Source organism: Eubalaena glacialis, chromosome 9 (genome assembly GCF_028564815.1).
Source record: "Eubalaena glacialis isolate mEubGla1 chromosome 9, mEubGla1.1.hap2.+ XY, whole genome shotgun sequence".
Classification (NCBI taxonomy): Eukaryota; Metazoa; Chordata; class Mammalia; order Artiodactyla; family Balaenidae; genus Eubalaena; species Eubalaena glacialis.
In genome coordinates this window covers 38657576-38664127 of record NC_083724.1, presented here as the reverse complement: position 1 = coordinate 38664127, position 6552 = coordinate 38657576, and positions in this window count along the sequence as shown.

Below are 6552 nucleotides of genomic sequence, written 5' to 3'. Positions count from 1 at the left end.
CTTACCACCAGGCCAAACTTCAGTCAGAAATTGACAAAGAAATGAAATATAGTGAGTCTTACATTTGTTTTTAGATTTATCACCAAATATAATGGGACATAAAAGTGACAATGATTTTATATTATATACTTCTTCCCACTGGATGCACAAAATCAGAAAAGCTGAAAGAGCATCTTACCTGACACTCACAAATCTACACCACCAGTATGTATTCTTTTTGAACACGAGGCTCAACTCTAAAAAGTTGGCACTTTACTAAAACATGGAGTTGATTTAATATAAAGTCTTTATCTTAAAACATCCTACAAGGAAGCTTTTTACATTGAGAAGAATGATCAGAGGACCCTTGATAAAGTTACATGTCATAGAAATGGTTATCCTACATTAAGGCTTGGAGCAAAGGAAGGAAACTGAAGCACTAGCTCTGGAGATGAAGACTTCCCCTTCCCATCAGGCATGCCATCTGCCATTTTGAAGCAGGCCGTGGAGAGCCAGCAGTTTCACCATTTTCATTACACAGGTAGTTGGAGAAAATTATTGCTATCACTCAGTGCAGCCATTTCCTGGTTTTCATCTCTTATTTACATGTCGACACCCTCAACAACGAACTTCTGTTTTGCTTTCACCTTTTAGGAAACTGGTAAAGACACTGATATCTTTAAAATAATACTGTATTTTCCAAACAGTTCTTATGGACCCTGTGTGCAGAAAGTATATTTGTCATGCTTGACAGCACATCTGATTTTGCTGCTCTGGATGGAAAGCCATAATGACTCATTGCCTTCTGCATCTGATATATATTGACATCAAAGTTTCTGTTAAAATATCTGAAGGAGGCCTTGCTTCCTTCCAGAATAATTATCATCAAATTCATCAGAACTAGAGATTAGTTGATTAGAGAGGCAGGTGGAAAACTAAAACTACCTTGGCCACAATTCTACTCTAAGAGATTGTGATATCAGGATGACTGTTCACAAATGTCTGGTTTTCTCTTTCCTTCCGGGAATGTGGTAGGATTCCAATTCCCCATGCCACGGAGCTCGTTGCTCTGACTATGAAATGTAATCAGTTGCTTTAGGATGCAGTGCATGCTTCACCACGTCCTCTTTTTCCCTTCTTCCATGACAGTTGCCAGTACTCCAGCCAGTGCCTGCTCTCCTAGCCCAGGCCCTGGACCAAGCAGAATGAAGCAAGCTGTGGAGTAGAGCCTCCAACCCATCCAAGACGGGCATGAGCAAAACCTTTATTGTTTTAAGCTACTGAGATCTGAAGGTTGTTTGTTACCACAACATAATCTAGCTTTTCCTCACTGATACAAGGCCTACGCCGGCCTTCTATCACTAAAGGAAATGGTTCTGCAACTAGAACCCTGCAGATAATCAAAAAAATTGCAGAACTCTTTTACAAGGTTCTTCAACTCAGGTGACCCTTAAAATTGAAATGTAGATCTGTAATCCTTGTCTTGCTGACATAAACACCACCAGTGATGCAAATCTGATGAAATATCTAACCTTGGCTACTTCATTAGGATAAATTTCTGCATGGGGGATGATGCGCCCTTATTACAAATTATCGTATTACCTCCAAAAGATAACCAATTTATAGAGCCACTACAAGGAATGTGTACCAATTCTACTACAACACTGCTGATACTATATAATTTTTTAAACTATTTTAGCTGGCATATTTTAGTTGTCCAGAGTTGTTTATTTCACATATTTATTCTTGCAGTAATAAGTTTTTAGAAGTTGGCTTTTATTTCATTTACTTATTATCATTTATTTATTGAATATTTATTACATACCTATTATGTGTGAAGTACAAGGAAATGTCCCTGTCCTCTCAGAGCTTACAGTCTAGTGAAATGCACTGATATCCTCTTTCTCGTTTATCCTTCCAAGTTTGAATGTCTTCTTTATAAACATGAATTTTTTAAAATATTGTATATATCAGCCCCTTTGGGGTTTTTTAACGGTATAGAAATTTTATATACGTATATTCTTGAAGCTATCAATCATCCATTTACAATTTTTTAATTTCTTCTAAAATGAAGACGTTATCCTCCTTCTATATATTGAATAATGATTTAATCTTTGTCAATTTTTATTATAATTTGATTCAATGTTTATATTTTTATTCCATATAGATTGACTTTGAAACATGATAAAGCAGGGATTCACCTTAAATTACTGAAATGTTATCCTGTTTCTATAATACCCTATCTTAAACAACACTTCCTTAACCTCTTTAAACATACATACAGAGTTTTGCATACATATAATTGTCTATGTTGGTACTCTCTAGTCTGTTGTATTAATTGGTATTCCTTATTGTAGCAAATACTATTTGGGGAATTGTAGGTTTATGGACTAACCCTGATAGTACACATTAAAAAAGAACACAGTCACTAGATGCAAAATGAGTAAGTTAGTAAGTATGTAATAAAAAATAATAATCATAAAAACTGAGTAAGTTGGAGTAGGGAGCTAAGAGTTGTGAAATATTTGTACTAAAAGTTAATCTTGAAAAACGTATTGCTAGGTCTGTCTTATAGTGAGATTTCCTATAATAGTGGAACACAATTTAGTAGATAGAAAAAAGGACAATTATGAATGTTGAGAAAGAAGGACAAAGAGCTAGAGACAGCATGATAGTAACAGATGGGTTCATGCTGGGAATAAGAAAAAGAGAGTGGTACAAATAAATATTCAAAAGTTTGCTGACTAGGACTTCCCTGGTGGTCCAGTGGTAAAGAATCCGACTCCCAACGCAAAGGGTTCAATCCCTGGTCAGGGAACTAAGATGCCACGTGCTGCGGGGCAACTAAGCCCTCATGCCACAACTACTGATCTCGCGTGCCTCAACTAGAGAGCCTGCGTGCCACAAACTACAGAGCCCATGCGCTCTGGAACCCGCGCCACAACTAGAGAAGAGAAAACCCACGCTCCACAACTAGAGAGAAGCCCGTGCGCCACAACAAAGAGCCCATGCTGAAACTTGCACCGCAATGAAAGATCCCATGTGCCGCAACAAAGACCCAATGCAGCCAAATAAATAAATAAATATTTAAGAAAAAGCAAAAAAAGCTTGCTGACTGAAGTCAGAAGTTGGATCAGCTGGGGCAGGGTCCACTGGACGATGCTTTATCAGAATGACACAGAAGTAAGACAAAAGCAAGACAAAAGATACTTAAAAGATTGTTGTTTTGGTAGAGAATATACAAAACTTGAACGTTATCCTAAGGAGCTGACCTATTTTAAGATATAAATGCAATCTAATTTTTAGTTATGGAGAACAGTATGGAGTTTCCTTAAAAAACTAAATATAGAACTACCATATGACCCAGCAATCCCACTACTGGGCAAATACCCTGAGAAAACCATAATTCAAAAAGACACATGCACCCCAATTTCATTGCAGCACTGTTTACAATAGCCATGGAAGCAACTTAAATGTCCATCGACAGATGAATGGATAAAGATGTGGTACATATATATAATGGAATATTACTCAGCCATAAAAAGAAATGAAATTGGGTCATTTGTAGAGATATGGATGGACCTAGAGTCTGTCATACAGAGTGAAGTAAGTCAGAAAGAGAAAAATATCGTATATTAACGCATATATGTGGAATCTAGAAAAATGATACAGATGAACCTATTTGTAGGGCAGGAATAGAAATGCAGATGTAGAGAATGGACATGTGGACACAGTGGGGAAACGGGAGGGTGGGATGAATTGGGAGATTAGGTTTAACATGAATACACTACCATGTGTAAAATAGATAGCTAGTGGGAACCTGCTGTATAGCACAGGGAGCTCAGCTCGGTGCTCTGTGATGATCTAGATGATGATCTAGATGGGGGGAAGGGAGGTCCAAGAGGGAAGGGATATATGTATACATATAGCTGATTCACTTCATTGTGAAGAAACTAACACAGCAGAAACTAACACAACATTGTAAAGCAATTATACTCCAATAAAAAACAAACAAACAAAACAACTACAATGATTTGTCCGAGGCTATAGAATTGGTGTCAGTGGTACTTGTGTTAATCTGCTTTTTCCAAACATCTAAGGCCTTTAAAGCTTCCTGGGCACGTTGCTTTCCTACCTGTACCCACTGGCCAAATAATCCCAGCAGGCTAGTTTCAGATGGCGCTATCCCTGAAAATGACAGCATTATCTTTGCTTTACGTAAGGCTCAAGTTTACTCTTTAGGCATTTCTAGCTAAATGCCTTGTAATTCTGAGCTACAGCACAACCCATAAACTGAAATTGTCGATCATGAAGAAGATTCTCCAAAGAAAATATTAGACTAAGAAAGTAATTATGCTGGAGGAGAGGTGTAGAAAATAGTGGATGACAAGCAGGCAGGGGAATAAAAGCAGTCTTATCCTGAAAATTAACTCTGACTTAAGTTTAACACCATGCAAATGCCCAAACTGGCAAACAAAAGACTACAGTGGAATCTATTTTGAGGGGTCTTCTACAACATATTGTCCAAATCAATAGGGGTATTTATTTATTTAAAATTTATTTATTTATTTGTTTTTGGCTGCGTTGGGTTTTCATTGCTGCACGCGGGCTTTCTCTAGTTGCGGCGGGCAGGACTACTCTTTGTTGCAGTGCACGGGCTTCTCATTGCGGTGGCTTCTCTTGTTGCGGAGCATGGGCTCTAGGCGCGCAGGCTTCAGTAGTTTTGGTGCACGGGCTTAGTTGCTCCGTGGCATGTGGGATCTTCCCGGACCAGGGCTCGAACCCGTGTCCCCTGCATTGGCAGGTGGATTCTTAACCACCGCGCCACCAGGGAAGTCCCGGGGCATTTATTTTTATTAACTGTTAAATCTTCCAAATCAATAAGGGTATTTATTTTTATTGAATGTTAAAACATCAACAATTCAGCTCTTCTAGAGCAGAGCCAACCTTTTTAACCATAGTTTCTTTTCCCATAGCTCCAAATACACCGTTGGCTATTTTTGCGTTCTTTTCAGAAATCCTTTTTGGAGCTCTGTAATCTCCTCCTCCTGTATCCATGGCCTCAAAGGACTGTCTGAATTTTTATGACATCACCTGCTATACAACAAACGCAAACTTTTAGAAGCTTTTTTAAAATAAACAAACAAGGGACTTCCCTGGTGGCACTGTGGTTAAGACTCTGCGCTCCCAATTCAGGGGCCCCGGGCTCAATCCCTGCTCAGGGAACTAGATCCCACATGCATGCTGCAACTAAGAGTTTGCATGCCACAACTAAGGAGCTTATGTGCCGCAACTAAGGAGCTGGTGAGCCGCAACTAAGGAGCCTGCGAGCCACAACTAAGACCCAGTGCAACTAAATAAATAAAATAAACAAATAAACACATATTATTGGTGTCATGAAAATGATGTGTCATATCTGTAGTTGCCACCTCCTTACTCTGTCTCCTCCCAGACAAAAAGGCCATATCTGAATGTGAAATGGCACACGAGTACTGATGGAGTAATTCTTTGGTGACAGTCTCTGCTTTGGAGGCAGGGGTCACAGAGCACTAGGCCCTTGGTGAGTCTGGAAATGGAGATGTTGCAGAATTTTCCCTGTTTGTGTCTTCCTGAATGGTAATTCAAATATGAGTGATTTGGGCTCCAAATCACGGACATCGCATGCCAGCTCTTCTAGCACCGTAGTGCTCTTAAGAGCGGTATCCACATCACCAGGGAGCTTGTGAGAACTGCAGAATCTGCATTTTAACAGCATTCCCAGGGGATTCACACACACACATTAAAGTTTTCGAAGCACTGTATATTAAAACTTGATATTCGCTGCTCTAGCACACACTCCTCCAAGATATTTCTGGGTATATAAACTAGAGCAGAAAATGTATTTTTCAGGAATTTAAGCTAAAAATCTTAAGGGTCATAGAAAAATATTCCCTCCGAACATGAAAACATTTCATTAGTTAGCCAATATTTGGATATTTTTAGTATATGGTAGCAGGTTGCTAATTTTCCCCTCCAACTTAATACCAATGTGGTAGGAAAACACAATAGCAGAGGAAACTAAAGATATAAATCAATGATATCAATGATGTTTTTTAGTCATTGGGAGGAATTAGTTCTAACTGTAATGTGGTTGGGCCAGTGAGCTCATATAAGTGTCTTTGAAAGACAGCAACACAACCACAAACATGAACCATTATATTAGAGACCTAGTTCCTGAGGGGAATCTTCCTCCCTAAGGAAATTCTTCCCTGAGGATTCTTCAGTGTTTCATTCCTAGATTCACTCTGGAGTCCTATAACGCCCGGTGACTGAACTTGGCCATGAGCTCAAGGGCCCATCAATATCATACCCTGTGGTGTCAAGGCATGAGTAGGTGGGGGCAGAAAAAGGAAGCAATCCACTTTGGAGACTGGATTCCCCATGCTCTACTTCCAACAAAGCAAGAGCTTCATGCTGATTCAAAGTTTTCAGTAACAAATACACTATCTCATAGTTAGAAAACCAGGTAATGGGAACAAAGTCATGCCTCAATAAAGTAATGTTGAACTGGATAAATGTCTTCTAGATATTAAA